The sequence below is a fragment of the Monodelphis domestica genome, chromosome 5, assembly GCF_027887165.1.
Source record: "Monodelphis domestica isolate mMonDom1 chromosome 5, mMonDom1.pri, whole genome shotgun sequence".
Taxonomy (NCBI): Eukaryota; Metazoa; Chordata; class Mammalia; order Didelphimorphia; family Didelphidae; genus Monodelphis; species Monodelphis domestica.
The window spans coordinates 228937210-228954910 of NC_077231.1; the positions used below are offsets into that span (position 1 = coordinate 228937210).

At 40.1% G+C, this 17701-nt stretch overlaps 2 protein-coding genes across 9 annotated transcripts in view; one reads left to right on the plus strand and one right to left on the minus strand.

Moving 5' to 3' along the window:
* PRKAG2 (protein kinase AMP-activated non-catalytic subunit gamma 2) overlaps positions 1-17701 on the minus strand; it is a 463538-nt gene that overhangs the window by 188487 nt on the left and 257350 nt on the right. The gene's annotated exons all lie outside the window — the stretch shown is intronic.
* The window catches only part of LOC103093809 (jerky protein homolog-like), a 133838-nt gene that overhangs the window by 83277 nt on the left and 32860 nt on the right, over positions 1-17701 (plus strand). The window contains exons 3-4 of one of the 4 annotated variants that reach the window (XR_008912356.1): positions 4207-4255; positions 16333-16750. The exons of the other annotated variants lie outside the window; for them this stretch is intronic. The gene's annotated coding sequence lies outside the window, so the exon portion shown is untranslated. Of the gene's footprint in view, positions 1-4206; positions 4256-16332; positions 16751-17701 lie in introns of those variants that run through there. 4 annotated transcript variants of the gene reach the window in all.

A 17701-nucleotide genomic window follows, 5' to 3' on the forward strand; every position in this document is an offset into this window, starting at 1 on the left:
TTCAGTTGAGGAGACTCAGGCAAACAGGGTCACACAGCTCTTAAGTGTCTACGTTTTGAACCCAGGTATTTCTGAGTCCAGGTCCAACCCAGTGGAGACATTAATACCTAGCTCGGATTTTAGGTTTGAGTTTCGTGAGTTTCCCCATCTAATTTGAAAAGACAAACTGAGAGAGTTATATAAAAGTTGTCTTCCAAGAATATGAAGGGCTGTCATGCAGAAGGGAGACAAGACTTATTCTGTTTGGGTTCAGAGGGTAGAACTAAGACAATCAGTAGAAACTGAAGAAGAGCAGATTTAGTCTTAACCTTAGGGGAAACTTTTTAATAATTTGTTGTTCAGTCATTTTCTGATGTGTCCAACTGTTTGCGATTCCATTTGGGGTTTTCTTGGCAAAGATACTGGAATAGTTTGCTATTTCCTTTTTCAGCTCATGGTTGCAAATGAGGAAATGAGGCAAACAAGGTTGGTTAAGCGACTTGTCTGGGATCACACAGCAAGTAAGTGTCTGAGGTGTTTTTGAACTCAGGAGATGAGCTTTCTTGATTTCAAGCTTGGCACTCTATTAACCATGCCACCTAGCTGCCTCTAATAATTAGAACTGTTCAAAAGTAGAATGGGTTACCTTGGGAAGTAGTGGCATGCCCACTACTTTCCAAGTGAAGGCTGAATGACCATGGAGTGGAGCAGTTTTGTAAAATCGATTTTTTGGTCAAGTGCAGGCTGGATTAGATGACTTCTGAGGTGCCTTACAGCTTCAAAATTCTGGGACTGTAAGCCAGTTTGGATGGCCCACAAGTCTATTCTAATTACCCTCAGAAAAATAGACAAACAGGGTCCCAACCCCAAATCCTTGCTCTGATGGGAAACCCAGAGATGAGACAGGTACAGAATAAAAGATGGAGGCCCCCTGGTCCTGAGAGGCTCAGAGCTCCCTGGCTTGAATCATTTTGCAAATATTCCTTGAGCAGTCCCCTGTTTTAAAAATGAAAACCTTCCCAATAAGATCAGGAGTGAAACAAGGATGCCCATTATCACCTCTACTATTTGACATTGTACTAGAAACACTAGCAGTAGCAATTAGAGAAGAAAAAGAAATTGAAGGCATCAAATAGGCAAGGAGGAGATCAAGTTATCGCTCTTTGCAGATGATATGATGGTCTACTTAAAGAATCCTAGAGATTCAACCAAAAAGCTAATTGAAATAATCAACAACTTTAGCAAAGTTGCAGGATACAAAATAAACCCGCATAAGTCATCAGCATTTCTATATATCTCCAACACAGCTCAGCAGCAAAAACTAGAAAGAGAAATCCCATTCAAAATTGACTTAGACAAAATAAAATACCTAGGAATCTATCTCCCGAGACAAACACAGGAACTATATGAACAAAACTACAAAATACTCTCCACACAACTAAAACTAGACTTGAGCAATTGGAAAAACATTAACTGTTCATGGATAGGATGAGCCAATATAATAAAAATGACCATCCTACCCAAACTTATTTATCTATTTAGAGCCATACCCATTGAACTCCCAAAAAATTTCTTTACTGATTTAGAAAAAACCATAACAAAGTTCATTTGGAATAACAAAGGATCAAGGATATCCAGGGAAATAATGAAAAAAAAAACACAAATGATGGGGGCCTTGCAGTCCCAGACCTCAAATTATATTACAAAGCAGCAGTCATCAAAACAATTTGGTACTGGCTAAGAGACAGAAAGGAGGATCAATGGAATAGACTGGGGGCAAGCGACCTCAGCAAGACAGTATACAATAAACCAAAAGATCTCAGCTTTTGGGACAAAAATCCACTATTGGATAAAAACTGCTGGGAAAATTAGAAGACAGTGTGGGAGAGATTAGGTATTGATCAACACCTCACACCCTACACCAAGATAAATTCAAAATGGGTGAATGACTTAAACATAAAGAAGGAAACCATAAGTAAATTGGGTAAACACAGAATAGTATACATGTCAGACCTTTGGGAGGGGAAAGACTTTAAAACCAAGCAAGACATAGAAAAAATCACAAAATGTAGAATAAATAATTTCGACTACATCAAATTAAAAAGCTTTTGTACAAACAAAACCAATGTAACTAAAATCAGAAGGAAAACAACAAATTGGGAAAAATCTTCATAGAAACCTCTGTCAAAGGTTTAATTACTCAAATTTATAAAGAGCTAAATCAATTGTACAAAAAATCAAGCCATTCTCCAATTGATAAATGGGCAAGGGACATGGATAGGCAGTTTTCAGATAAAGAAATCAAAACTATTAATAAGCACATGAAGAAGTGTTCTAAATCTCTTATAATCAGAGAGATGCAAATCAAAACAACTCTGAGGTATCACCTCACACCTAGCAGATTGGCTAACATGATAGCAAAGGAAAGTAATGAATGCTGGAGGGGATGTGGCAAAGTAGGGACATTGATTCATTGCTGGTGGAGTTGTGAACTGATCCAACCATTCTGGAGGGCAATTTGGAACTATGCACAAAGGGCGATAAAAGAATGTCTACCCTTTGATCCAGCCATAGCACTGCTGGGTCTGTACCCCAAAGAGATAATGGGGAAAAAGACTTGTACAAGAATATTCATAGCTGCGCTCTTTGTGGTGGCCAAAAACTGGAAAACGAGGGGATGCCCATTAATTGGGGAATGGCTGAACAAATTGTGGTATATGTTGGTGATGGAATACTATTGTGCAAAAAGGAATAATAAAGTGGAGGAATTCCATGGAGACTGGAACAACTTCCAGGAAGTGATGCAGAGCGAGAGGAGCAGAACCAGGAGAACATTGTACACAGAGACTAATACACTGTGGTATAATCGAACGTAATGGACTTCTCCATTAGTGGCAGTGTAATGTCCCTGAACAATCTGCAGGGATCTAGGAGAAAAAACACTATTCATAAGCAGAGGACAAACTGTGGGAGTAGAAACACAGAGGAAAAGCAAGTGCCTGACTACAGCAGTTGAGGGGACATGACAGAGGAGAGACTCTAACGAATACTCTAATGCAAATACTAACAACATGGCAATGGGTTCGAATCAAGAACACATGTGATACCCAGTGGAATCATGCGTTGGCTGTGGGGGGTGGGGGGGGAGGAAAAGAAAAGGATCTTTGTCTTTAATGAATAATGCTTGGAAATGATCAAATAAAATATTAAAAAATTAAAAATGAAAGCCTTTCCTTCAAGAATAAAAGGAGAAGTGACTGATTCAGATAATTAGCATCAATGTTATTAGCAATTGGTGTTTACAGGTTACTAGTTTATTGAGGGAGCAGGAGTCTATGGCTAAGTACAACTATTTCTCTATGTAGGTGACATGGTAGATAGAATGCCAGGCCTGGAGTCAGGAGGGTTTGAGTTCAAAATTGGCTTCAAACAGTTGCTGGCAGTTTGGGGCAAGTCACTAAACCCCAGTCTCCACAACTGAAAAACAGGGGGAAAATAGCACCTATTTCCTAGGGTTGTTGTGAGGCTCACATGAGAAAGCATTTGTAAAAGTACCAGACATAGTACCTGGCACAGGGGAGGCACTTAATGATTATTCCCTTGTTTCCTTTCCATTCCTGTTCATTCGAACTTAATCCTGCACCCTCCCACATTCCCTTCAAACACCTCCACTGTGTTCCTCCCTCGGGGTGTCCTTAAAGAAGGGCACATACCCTTTGCTAGGTGCAAAATATCTATCCACTGCCCAGGCATCTGCATGGGGCATCTGCAAGTGTCAGCAAAGCATCATTGATGGGAATCAGGAATAGAATCAGAAGGGTACACTTTTCCTTTGCTCTCATTTCCCCAAGGCCAACCCCACCTTATTTGGCCAGTGGTCTGGCCTTGGCCCCCACTTCTGGACCTTCCTCATGATGATGCCTCCCTGGACTATTTCTGTCACTGACTAGGAGAGGAAGGCGAGGTCATCCCCTTTGGATGATGCAATCTTTGCTACAGCTCCAGTATCAGTGTGTGACTGACATGAGGAATGCAGCTGAGGGTCAGGCAAGAAGGCTTTGGGAACCACCTGTCATTCTCAGCTGCCTGTTATAAAATGTGACCAGGGAAGGAAGCAGGATGACTTAATTCCCCACCCTCCGGCGCCTCTCCTGGCTTCTACTTCCCCTGTACTCCACCATTAGTCACAAGATTTGCTGCTGGGGTTTTCTTTTCTTTTCTTTTTAGATCAAGTCAGAAAATGACACCTGGACTCAAAGAGACATCTCCGAGGAAGGTAATATGGATGGATGGTCAGAGCTCACAGGGATTACCCTCCTCCATGACTTCCTGGAGCATTTATTTGTTTTTTGATTAGACACTACCACAGAGGGCTGTTATGAGGATTCAATGAGATAAGATTTGGTGAGCACTTAGCCCAGAGTCTGGCACATGATGGCACTTAATAAATGTTGCTCCCTTCCCCTATTTAATACATATTAGCTGTCCCTTGGTCTCAGCTGGAGCTCCAGTGATGCTATGCTGTTTGATTTTGGAGATGCTGAAAAGTTCCTCTCCTCTTCAAAAATGATATCCGCCCACCCCTCCCCCACCCTGCTGGCCGATGCCTCTGATTCCTCTAATAGTGAGGAAACATTTCATTTGACCATCAGAGATATGACAGCAAGCAAACACCCTCAGAGGAGAAAACAGGCAGACAGAATCATTCACAGCTTGCTCGCATTTCCCAAGAACAGGTTCTGATAGAGGGCTAAGAGGGGTGGCAGTAGAGAGTTTTGAGGGGCCAAGAAAGGCCCCAGGAGAAACTGGAGGGACCAGAGGTAGAGTTCATGGATACCCGTCTCCTCTTATTGCCCCTTCCATGGGCAAGTTTTGATTATAAGCTCCTTTAATTGATCTCATATCTATTAAGTGCCTACCATGTGCTAGATGCTGTACAAGGCACTGGGTTACCATTTTGAAAATGTTCTTTACTGTCAAGGAACTCTTAATGAGGGCTAGATACAACAGTAAAGAAGTCTCTCTCACCTTACAGTTTACAAAGCATTTTCCTGATGATAATCCTATGAGACCAATGGTACAAGGAATATTATCCTTTTTAAAGAAAGAGATGATGAAATTGTTGCTCAAAGGGGTTACAGAGGTTGGTCCACAGTCACATGGATATATGAAATGAGTATCTGGGGTTCGAGACCCTGTTTCCCAGTACAACAGGATGCTTTCATATCTCCCCTGAATTCAGCACCTAACATGCCTTTTGGTGTACCATGGGTACATATTTATCTAAAGCTAGCAGGAGATGGAGAAATCACCCAACCCAAACCCCATCGTTTTACAGGGGAACAAACGTGGGTGATTGATTTATTGAAGGCTCTGTCACTACATAGTGGAAGGGCTGGGACCAGACCCTAAAGTGTTCCACATCCTACTTCTGAACCTCTTTCTGTACCATCACCCTTGAATGGAAGTGAACTGAGTAGAAGACGTGGTCAAGTAATCTTGCATTCCATCCCCAGATAGGCTTGGACCTTCTTCTGCTCTTGGTTTTCTAAGAGTAGATATTAAAGTTCATCTCTTGGGATAACTAGGTGGTTCAGTGGATAGAGAGCCAGGCCTGGAAGTCAGGAGGACCTGAGTTCTAATATGGCTGCAGACATTTCCTAGAGCTGTATGACCCTTTACTGCCTGGCCCTTTACTCTTCTTCTAACTTGGAAGTGATGTTTGGTATCATTTCTAAGACCGAAGGTAAAGGTTTAAAAATAAGTAAGTGGAGTTTACCTCTTCCCCATTTCTACGCAATATTCATTACCAAGAGGAATTCTGAGAACAAATGGATTCAGGTTGGCAGTATTTTGGAGCTTGTAAGAGAGAAAAGAGTCTAGTCATGCCTAATCATCAAGTCATTCATTTGAATTTCTAGAACAAACTTATCTCTCACCCAGTTAGGTATGGGATAGTTCCAGAAAATTTCCAACCTCCATGGCAGTTAGGAGGCAAGGCCTATACTCTGGAGCAAATGGAGGAGAGACAGTTTGGTTGGGGGGAAGGCAGGGTTTACTATGACAAAAAGCAAAAGAGAGTGGTGGAGGGAGGGAAGCTCAAACCTGCTACTTCTGGTTTCTCTTGCATTTTGGAGTGATGGAAGGTCTGTAGTAATGATGTCATGAATAGCCCAAGATTGAGGAAAAAAAAGAGATCATATAAGTAAAAAACAATTTAGTTTCTTTCTAGAGCTGGAAATAGAAAACTTCCCATACATTTTCTTTTTAAATTAAAGACATTGGAAAGACCATGTTTTACTAAATAAATATTATAGGGAGGAAAACAAAAACCTATAGTAGAGGTAGTCAGGTGGTGCAGTAGATTGAGCCTGGGGGCCCTGGCCTCAAATGCAGCTTCAGATACTAATTGGCTGTTTAACCTTGGGCAAGTCATTTAATCGTTGTCGATTTCAATTTCATCATCTGTAAAATGGGAATAAATGTTGTCAGGATCAAGGTGAGGCTCAAATGACATAAGATTTATAAAGCACTTTTACAAAAACCTCCAAGTGCCATATATTATATTTTAGTCATGTCTGACTCTTCATGACCTCATTTGGAGTTTTCTTGGCAAAGATACTGAAATAGTTTGCCATTTCCTTCTCCAGCTCATTTTACAGATGAGGAAACTAAGGCAAAGAGGATTAAATGACTTGTCCAGGATCACAGAGCCTAGTGAATGTTGTTAATATAGTAAGTTCAGTAAATACTGGTTATATTTAAATTGAATTAAGAGAGAGAAACAAGGGGGAAAGATGAGAGAAAAGGAAAAGAAATAAGAAAAGAAAAATAGAGAAAAGAGGTATATCTGAAGGTACACAAGAGAGGATTCATAGGCACCAATGAAAAGTACAAAGACAAGGGATCCCTAGAGTCTTGGTGCAGCTTTATACTTTCATATCCAAAGACAACTGTGCAAAGAGACACATTGAAGGGATGAGGGGGAGAAAGAGAGGTGGGAGAGAGAGAAAAAGGGAGACAGAGAGAAGAGAATATATATAACATTTCCATTTTTAAATTAAAATAAAGAAGAACCCTTGACTTCTGTCTTAGAATCTGTATGATTCTAAGACAAAAGAATAACAAGGGCTAGGCAACTGGGATTGAGTGACTTGCCAGGGTTACACAGCTAGGAAATGACTGAGGCCAAATTGGAACCCAGGTCTTCCTGACTCCCAAGTCTGATGCTCTATCCACTGTGATACCTAGTTGCTCCACCTTTTAAATAAAAAATTCTTTCTCCTATTTGGAATCTTTAAGGAGAGCATTGTTAAAGAACTTTATAATGGCATTGCATTTTTGCAACAATAGACTCCCATGGGAACACCACAACTTGGAGTTCATTAGTTCAATAAAATTAAATTAAGGGTTCCCTAAAACCCACTTTTTAAAAACTACAAAGACAAGTCTACTGAACCACCCTTAATCTGACATTGTACTTTGGACTGCTTCTCTACAACTGGGGATGGATGTGCCCTGATTCATGGTGCTTGCTGGTCCACGAAGGACACATTCATTCTCCCCTCATGGCACTGGTGTTTCGTATTCACTTCTGTGGGAAAATGTTTCCTGACATATTAAGTCCTAGCTGACATAACATGGCCAACTGGTGCCCCAAACTTGAATTGACCTCTTTAAGCAGGCCCTGGAACAGGTATACTTAGGGGTTTGGAACATCAGAAGGAGGCCTTGATTGGTGCTGCTGGCTCTTGCTGCTAATGGTTGTTGGGTAAGAAGGGCTTTCTCTCAGGTGAATCCAAGGCTTGGATTACTTTGTGCACAGGAAGGAATCCAACTCTTTGCAGCAAGTCCAAAGGAACATTTCTAGAGCTAGTCTGATGGGTAAACAGAGTGTGATTCATCTACAATGCCTGGCACATAGTAGGTACTTCATTAGTGGTAATTAAAAAAAAACAGAGGATTACAGATAGACATCCCAAGGGCTTGTTGATTTGAATGGGTTGGTTATATTTTAATGGGTCCACGAGTTCACTGATATGGGTACTCTCTCCACCTACACCTTCTCATCTTAAGTAATTCCTGTCTGTGTTTTCCTATGAATCCTTCATAAAAGGTTTATTCAATGTTCATGTGTTCTTCCTCTAGGACAAGGATTTTTTAATCCCTTCCCTTCTAGACTAGTATCACAGAAGAGCAGCAATTGCTAGGCAACTGCACTTAAGCGAATTGCCCAGGGTCAAACAGCTAGGAAATGTATATTATTTTGAGAAAGAGGCTTCTACAGAGGCTTCACCAGCTACTAAAGGGGTTCAGATACAGAAAGATTAGGAACTATAAGATTAATTAATATCCACTAATTCCAAGTATTATATTTTATAAGATTTATTAATAATCACTTGAAGTAGAGGAAAAATATAGCCTGAGCAAAAAGCAGTTTCCAGGACCTTGAAAGCAGGAGAAGGGAGAAGAGAGAGAGAGGGCACAGTTACAGAAACTTTTATCTACAAAACATAAGGATGTAATGTGAGGACAAAAGTGGAATTCTGGGAAATGAAGTCCAGGGGTACAAAATTCTAATTACACAGAACTCCTAACTTTTTTTTTTAATCAGTATATTTTTACCTATACAATGCCCAGGATATTATCTATCTGTAACCCCTTGTTCTTTCCACAAGAATAACCTATGTGGAGATTAAATTTAACTCCCCCTGATTGTGAAAATGAAAATAATTAACTCTCCCCTGATTGTGAAGATTAAATTGTAACCCCTGCCTATTTTTAGATTTAATCACCAAAAGTGTAAACACCCCATTCACACTTGAGTAGGGGAGGTCTGTGACCCACGTGTGCAATCAGAATTGACTGACTACCTCCTGGGCAGTCCTAAAGCAAGTCTTCAACTGTGATTGGTAGATATAGAATTAGGGGAAGGTACAGGAAGTGATGCAAGAGAAAGTGTCTGTAAAAGGGAGTGACAACTTCCTGAATGCAGTTCTACTGACAGTTCTTCATTGTTTGGAGTGGAGGCTGTTGGAGAATCTGCTGACTGGACCCGAGACCCTGCTCTTGGTAAGACTGTTCTAAAATCTCTTCCTTTCTACTGACATGTGGTGAGTGAAAAGCTGACTCTTAACTGCTGGATTTTCTGAATAAACTAGCCTCAGGAGAGACTTACCTCTTAGGAGAGACTTCTTTGCCGAGGCCAGTTAAGGACTAATTCTCCTTGCCCAGGTTAAGCCAGGGGCAGGGATAAATTACTTAGTGCTTAGGCTAGATATCTTACCCTATCCTCTCTCTGATTTTTTACTTTACTCTTTCTATATTTTGTAAATAAATCTCTTTGTAATTAATATGAATTCCTGGTGACCCTATTCTTAAATAATCCATTCCAACCTTTACATAAATAACCCCCTTCTCCCCTTAGACCTAGCTCCTTCTCCAATCATAAGTTTTCAGGATGAGATACAATATTTTATACCACTTCTAACACACACATCATCACTTGTAACATATCACAGATTTTCACTTACTGTATGTCTTTTTGTGGCCCTTTGAGTCATCAACAATATAGATTCTTTGGCAATTTGGGTGTTAAAAGATTTGTAGCAATCTATCAACATCCATCTATTCTAAAAGTCTATAGCATTGCAAATACCTCAAAAGAGGTGCCATATTGATAAACCAGTTCACACTAGAATGTTAATGAATAATATTAAATTCCATCTTGAAATCAGGTTTTGTTAAAATAGACTTGGCCCTCGGTGCTTCAAGGAGGAAGATCTGTTCATAGAGGGGAGACTATGTATGTGTGTTGAGTTCAGTTGTTTTTCAGTCGGGTCTGACTCTTCGTGACCTCATTTGGGGTATTTTCGGCAAAGATACTTGAGTGGTTTGCCATTTCCTTCTTTAGCTTTTCTTACAGATGAGTAATTAAAGCAAACAAGGTTAAGGTAGCACAACTAGTGTCTAAAGCCACATTTGAAACTCAGGAAGATAAAATTTTCTTGACTCTATGCCATCTAGAGGCCAATGAAGACAATACTTTCTAGGGACTAGTACTATTCTCACCCTCCTGTTTAATGGGAATAAAGGTATTTCTTGCTGCATTGGACATGAAAGCCTCACAATATTACCTCCACTCTATCCAAAGAATCATCCTGCTGATAGCTTTAGTGTTTGGAGTAAAAAACCAAACCAAACCAAAGCAAACTAGAATTCAGTCTTGGCTCTGCCATTTACTAGCTGTGCGAGCTTGGAGAAATGGCACAATCTCTCTGTGCCACACTTTCCTTATCTGTAAAATGGGTTGGTAACTTTTATGCTACTTATCTGGCTAGGGTGGTTGTTAAGTTCAAATGAGGAAGGAAGGAAGGAAGGAAGGAAGGAAGGAAGGAAGGAAGGAGGGAGGGAGGAAGGACAGGAGGGAGGGAGGAAGAGAAGGAAGAAAGAAAAGAAGGAAGGAAGAGAAAGAAGGAAGAGAAAGAAGGAAGAGAAAGAAGGAAGAGAAAGAAAGGAAGGAAGGAAAGAAGGAAGGAAGGGAAAGAAGGAAAGGAAGGAAGGAAGGAAGAAAGGAAGGAAGGAAGGAAGAAAGGAAGGAAGAAAGGAGGGAGGAAGGACAGGAGGGAGGGAGGAAGAGAAGGAAGAAAGAAAAGAAGGAAGGAAGAGAAAGAAGGAAGGAAGAGAAAGAAAGGAAGGAAGGAAAGAAGGAAGGAAGGGAAAGAAGGAAAGGAAGGAAGGAAGGAAGGAAGGGAGGGAGGGAGGGAGGGAGGGAGGGAGGAAGAAAAACCTCATGTAGAACATAGTCCTTAGGCTGAGTATGGAAGGAGGGAGATCCTAAGAGATTATGGGAGGAATGCATTCCAGGAAGAGACAGGAGACAGTGAATGGTGAGTGTTTGCTAGGGACCAGAGCTAAGAGGAAAAAAATCTTAATAGTGAAGTGATGAAAGCTATGCTGGTCTTGGCTTCCAGTTCCAGCTACAATCTCTAGTTTGTTTCATGACTTTAAGCAAGTCTCTGTGCCTCAACATTTTAATTTTTAAAATGAAGAGATGCTGGCCAGATGACATTTAAAGTAAGTCACTGAAAATGCTAACATTCTACTATTTGCTCTTGGCTTCTACTTAGAACCCAAAGGCAGCCTATGGAACCAAAATGCATAAAGCTATGTTATTAATGGCTTTCATATAGAGTTGGGAGCATGGGATCTTTGACACAAGGTGCAGCAAATCCCCATCCCCCAACCCCCAAACTGAAGCCATGTAAGAGCCTCTGTCCTTCCCAATTGATACCTTACAATGAAGTCCTCCAGGGCTGAGAGCCCTGGCCAGACAGACAGCTGTGGAAAGGAATTCAGCAACTCATGGAGAGAGGGAGAGGGGGAGAGTTCCCAGCTCTGCTGCTGTCCAATACCACCTGCCTCAGCAGAAAGGCCAGGTCCCCAGATTTGACCTCTAGGGCTTTGATGGGTCTTGGTCCCTGGCCAAGTGTTTGTCTGATGCCTGTTGGCAGGATATAGATCCGGCTGTAGCCAAGTCATGGGATCTGTGGGCCTCCCAGCTCTCCTCTCCTGGACACAGCTCTCTGGCCCTTCTTACCTACTAGTATGCCACTTCCTCCAGCTTGGACAATGCTTTATTTTCAGAACAGAGAGCTGGCAGTGATGACATCAGGCAGAGCTCTCTAGAAATCAAGGCATACCTATTATCACTGTATTATCCCAGCTTTCAGCCAGCCTCCCTACCTCTGTCTCAACCTGCATAGCTCTGCCAACTTAATCCTCCTGCAATGTTGGTTTTCATATATTTGGAAAAAGCCTTCCCCACTGACCATATGGTTTATTTCAATTCAATAGGACAATGTTTAGAGTTCTGTGCTAGACCTTGGGGATTTGGGAAGTATGGTTGAGACACAAAATTTGAATAATGTGTGGTTTCTGCCATTTCTTCACTTTCAGGCTAGTAATGAAATAAAGCTTTCTTGACCAGAAATCAAACCCAGGTTGTGGTAGAACCATTAGGACTCAAGTACAACTTGTTTACTTGGTGTTCAGGCTCCTCACAGTCTGACTCCAATCAAGCTCTCTTCCTTTCCTCTCTTCTCTCTCTCTTCTCTCTGTCTCTGTTTCTCTCTTTCATTCTCTCCACTCTCTTGTCTTTCTCTCTCTCCTCTATTTTCCCTCTCTCCTTTCTCTTTTCTCTCTCCTCTCCATCTTTTTGTCTCTCTTTTCTTTCTCCTTTTCTCTCCTGTTTTTCTCTCCTCTATTTTCCTCTATTTCTTTTCTCTCCTCCCTCTTTTCTCTTTCTATCTTTTCTCTCTCTCCTCTTCTCTCTCTTCACTCTCCTCCCTCTTCTATTTCTGCCTCTCCCTCTCCCTCTCTCTCTCTTTCTCTCTCTCTCTCTCTCTCTCTCTCTCTCTCTCTCTCTCTCTCTCTCTCTCTCTCTCTCTCTCTCTCTCTCTCCCTCTCTCTCTCTCTCTCTCTCTCTCTCTCTCTCTCTCTCTCTCTCTCTCTCTCTCTCTCTCTCTCTCTCTCTCCCCCCCCTCTCCTCCCTCCCTAAGAACTTCTGCTCCCACCATACTGACTTCACTAATCCCCAAATCTATATTCCTTCTTCTGTAGTAACTCATGTAAAATTTGCAAACCTTTTCCCCCACAACAACTTTATTAGCTAGGGAGTGAAAATATTTATTACTCCCCATTTGAGAGAAGCTTTGAGGGACTGGTTTGCCTATATCCACACAGCTCAGAAGTATGTCAGAGCTTCAAATGTTAGTTTCCTAACTCCAGGTCCAGCTTGGGACTCTATGGGATCTAAGGAACTGAGTGATCCCTTACATTTACTACTTGTGTGACCTTTGGCAAATCATTTGACTTCTGTGGGTTTCAATTTCCTCCTCTGTAAAACCAGAGGCTGGACCATAAATTCAGTTAAATTCTTAATCTGTGATTTATGATTCACAATAGCATATTACCTCAAGTGTCTTTTCTCCTCCATACCTTTGCTCATGCTGTGCCCCTTGCTTGGAATGCCATCTCTTCTCTTCTGTGATTTTCAAGAGTTTGAATAACAGCTCATCTAGGAAGCTTCCTTCAGCTACTTCAGCCCCTAGACAGGGATATCTATGTCCCTCATCAGCACCCCTAGAGCACTAGCTGTTTACAATACTTCTCTGACACCTAGCATTTATAGTTTTATTGCTAATTATAATTTTATTTGTACATGCCTTATCTCTCTGGCAAGATTACAAATGTCACCTCTCAGATTGTCATCTTCCCTACAGCTCCAAATCCAGTATCTTCCATAAAGAAGGCTCCTGATATAAGGTTCTTCCAATGCAACTTTTGACAAATTCACAGATGAGAGATCCATTATTAATTAAGGGAGACTTATCAATGTTTTAAACTTCAAAGATCATCCTGCAAGGAGTACATTTTTGGCTACCCCCCACCCCAAATCTCTTGGTACCAAAAACACCAAGATGAAGTTGGTTTGAATTGACCAAGGATCTAATCCAATATTGCGGAGATTAAGTTCTTATGTAAATATCTTTAAACAATTATCAACACACACACACACACACACACACACACACACACACACACACATCCTTTTAACAAATAATTCACTGAGGGAGCATCAGGGAAGTAGATTGAGAGCCAGACCTAGAGACGTGCTAGGTTCAAATCTTACCTCAGACACTTCCTAGTTGTGTGACCCTGGGCAAGTCACTTAATCCCCATTGCCTAGCCCTTACTGGTCTTCTGCCTTGGAACCAATGCATAGTATTTAATTAAAAAAAAATAGCCATGACCTTTGATCCATTGTTGGAAATACACCTTAACAGGATTATAAAAAATAAAATAATTAACTGCCATCAGTGACCTGCCAAGACATTTATAGCAGTATAATATTTGTAATTGCAAAGAAATTGAAAGAGCCTGATTAGTAATTGGGGAAAGAGTGGGAATCACCCCTGCCTGCAATCATCATCATTATCTTCATCTTCTTCTCATTCTCCTCCTCCTCCTCCTCCTCCTCATTCTCCTCCTCCTCCTCATTCTTCTTCTTCTTCTTTTCTTCTTCCTCTTCTTTTCTTCTTCTTCTTCTTCTTCTTCTTCTTTTCTTTTCTTCTTCTTCTTCTTCTTTTCTTTTCTTCTTCTTCTTCTTCTTCTTTTCTTTTCTTCTTCTTCTTCTTCTTTTCTTTTCTTTTCTTCTTCTTCTTCTTCTTCTTCTTCTTCTTCTTCTTCTTCTTCTTCTTCTTCTTCTTCTTCTTCTTCTTCTTCTTCTTCTTCTTCTTCTTCTTCTTCTTCTTCTTCTTCTTCTTCTTCTTCTTCTTCTTCTTCTTCTTCTTCTTCTTCTTCTTCTTCTTCTTCTTCCTTCCTTCCTCCTACTCCTTCCTCTTCTTTTCTTCTCCACCTCCAACTCTCTCCTATCTTAATGCTATTTTCTATAGAAGGCCTTTCCCAGTCTCCTCAGCTGTGAATGCCATATTCTTTAAGGTTATCTTGTATTTGCTGTGTGTTTTATATATTATATTATATATATAAAACTTTATATTTATTCATATTTCATCCTCTCAATTAACATAGGCTTCAGGAGGTCAGGGACCTTTTTTTAGACCCTTTAGGGGAGGGTCTTAGTATTTAGCAACAGTGATGCCAAAAAAAGGCAGTCATTGAAACATTTTTAAAATGTACAATAGAAGAAAGAAAGAAAATTAAAAAGAAGCAAAGACACAGAGCAGTTTTGAAGAAAGGTGTAGATTTATTATATACTTTTTTCTAAAAGCAAGCAGTTCAAAGTTGAGATTTATGTTTTCCTATAGAATCCTTTTTTGTATGTTCTGTGGAATGTAATGTGATGCTCTTTTGGGGGATGTTTAACTTTAGAATAAAAAACTACAATTAAAAAAAGTTTATGTAGATAAGAAAGTAAGCATAAAGTTTGGTAGATATTTCTGTCCCTTCTGTCACCTTTTATTGGTAATAATGAAGCCCAAGTTTAAGAAAAAAGGAAACATATATACAAAGAGATACATGATCAAAAAAGAAAATGCAAAATGACAGCAGGAATAATTAATTAATAAGGTGTTATGCATCCTGTGTTAATGTTTTAATTAGTTTTTAAAATTTATTTTAAGTAGTCTTGTATTGTTCAAATTTAATTATTTAATTAAAAATAAATTTTAGTGACATCTTTTTAACACCCATCTTGGAAAACTTGCCTTTAAGAAGCATTATTAAAAAATGAAAACAAACTGGAGAAGGTACACACAAAAAATATTCCAAACCAGAGCAGAGTCTTGTTGCTAGTGGAGGAAAATTTTTGTTCCTGAAGTATCTGTGACTTGGATAGAATTGATATGGTTGAGAACAAAGCAAAAGAATGAAGCTGAAGCATCAGATAAAAACAGAGGAAGGCAAAATCATTTGGGAAATAGTTACTAATCATATATCAGAGAGAAAAAGGAATATGCCTCGAGTCCCTCAGGAAATGGCCAAATGGCAGGATATCCCACTTCTGTCTCTTTGATGAACTGCATTTCCTCTTTCCTGAAAATGTTTTACAACTTACCAAGTTTTTTAGGAGTAAATGGGACCCCAGGCTTGAAGGTTATAGCATTTTGGAATAACTCTAGTACCAGTGAGCTGTGCTTTAGGTAAATAGAGCAAATGACTATCTACCACAATAAATGTTTTCCTTTATTTTGAGATGGGCAGCCTGCTCTATAAACAGGGGGGGATAAAAATGACAACTATATTCCCAGTTATCTATCATGGGAACCTCATTATCCTCAAATCACTCATCTATATTAAAGCTTGGAGATTGTTTTATCACATAGAGGTCCAAGATGTGTAAAGTCTTATCTTTTTATGTAAGAATACAGGCACTCTGTCTCTGTGAGAAATTGTGTGTTTACAGACCATTGTGTGTTTGGCATCATAAACTCCCCATTTAGCAGGAATATCTCAAGCATTTATGACTTCCCAGAGAGGCTTCATTGTGGGAAATAAAATAGCATAGAAGTAGTTCATGGGAACATAGTGTCCAAAGACAGTGTGAACTGCCTATTGGACACTGCAAATTAGACAACCTAATGACATCTCACTCAACATTTCCCAAAACAAAGCTCATTATCTTCTGGCACACAGCCATTGCTCACCCAAATGACTCTATTATCATGGCCATTACCATCTTCCCAGTCACCCAAATTCTATATTTTGGGATCATCCTTAATGCCTCATTCTTCTTCACTCCCCATATTCAGTCAGTTGCTAAGTATTATAGTTCTAGTTCCAAAACACTTCTTATAAATTCTCTTCTTTCTTCTTTTCTTTCTCTTCAAACAGATACAATGCCAGTGGAGGTCCTCATCACCTCGTTCTTGTACTATTGTAACAGATGGCTGGTTGGTGGTGGCCCATCCTTGAGTTTCTTCTCACCCCAACCCAGCCTTCACACAGCTGCCAAAGTCACCATCCTAAATTAGAAGTCTGACCGTGCCACCCTTCCTACTCAATAAACTCCCATCTTGAAAGAAAAGAGCAGCCATTTACTTCATTACAAAAGGCTAAACAGTCAGAACTGATGAGATTTTAATTGGAATCCAATGTAATTTTGTACAATAATAAATGTTACCAAGACTGGAGTGCCCTAAATGAAGGTTGTAGTTCACAGAACCAATATGGTTGTATGTTAGCATGCGTGCGCATGTGCACATATGCAAGTATATAATTTTAAAAATTAAATTGATTGATTGATTCAGAATATTTTCCCATAGTTCCATGTTTCACGTTCTTTCCCTCCTCTCTTCTTTCCTCTCTCCCAGAGCTAATAAGCACTTCCACTGTATACATATATATGTACAATATATATATACAATATATACAATAATAAATGTATTATTGCTCAAAACCTAGAAATATCATTTTTGAGGTTCAGTGCCTGGACAATGGGAACCCAGAAGATGAGATCTGGCTTCTGCAGCCTTCTCTGAGGAAATGCTCTTCTTCATCTCTGGGTCAGCCTTCTGTCTTTCTACACTTATTTCCTATTAGGAATACACTGAAGCATTTTAATATAGAAATAACCCAGGGGAAGTTACTGAACAAAGATAGGGTCATTGCCAGAAATGAACACATTTATATGGGAGGGTAGCCCAGCTGAAAGCCACAGGTCAGACACTTTGTGCTGAGACTTTCCTTTGTTCTGGGGCATTACACCCATGAGCACTGGATTTCTCCCCAAGGAAAGACAGTAAAAATTATGATTCTCTGTTGAACTAAACTGCTCACTCCATTTTCTCTAAATAAGTAGACCAGATTATGGTATAGGAACCACCTTGGGACAATCAGTGATTTCCTTATGTTGGGAGAAAAAAGGAGATGGAATAGGGAAGACATTTTTAGTAGCTATGGCTGGAGTCCACAGATCTAACCTGCTAAGTGAATTCCTAGGTTCGTATCCACAATACAGCTCCAAACAACTGGCTTGAGTATGTTTATGATTTGAGTGACTAAGTATTCTGGGAGTGAAAATTTAAAAATTGAATAATCTATTGCTTTAAAAAAAACCTTACCTTCTGTCTTGCCAAGACAAAAGAGCAGTAAAGGCTAGGCAATGGGTTAAGTGATTTGCCCAGGGTCACACAGCTAGGAAGTATCTGAGGCTAGATTTGAACCCAGGACCTCCCATCTCTAGGACTGGCTCTCAATTCAT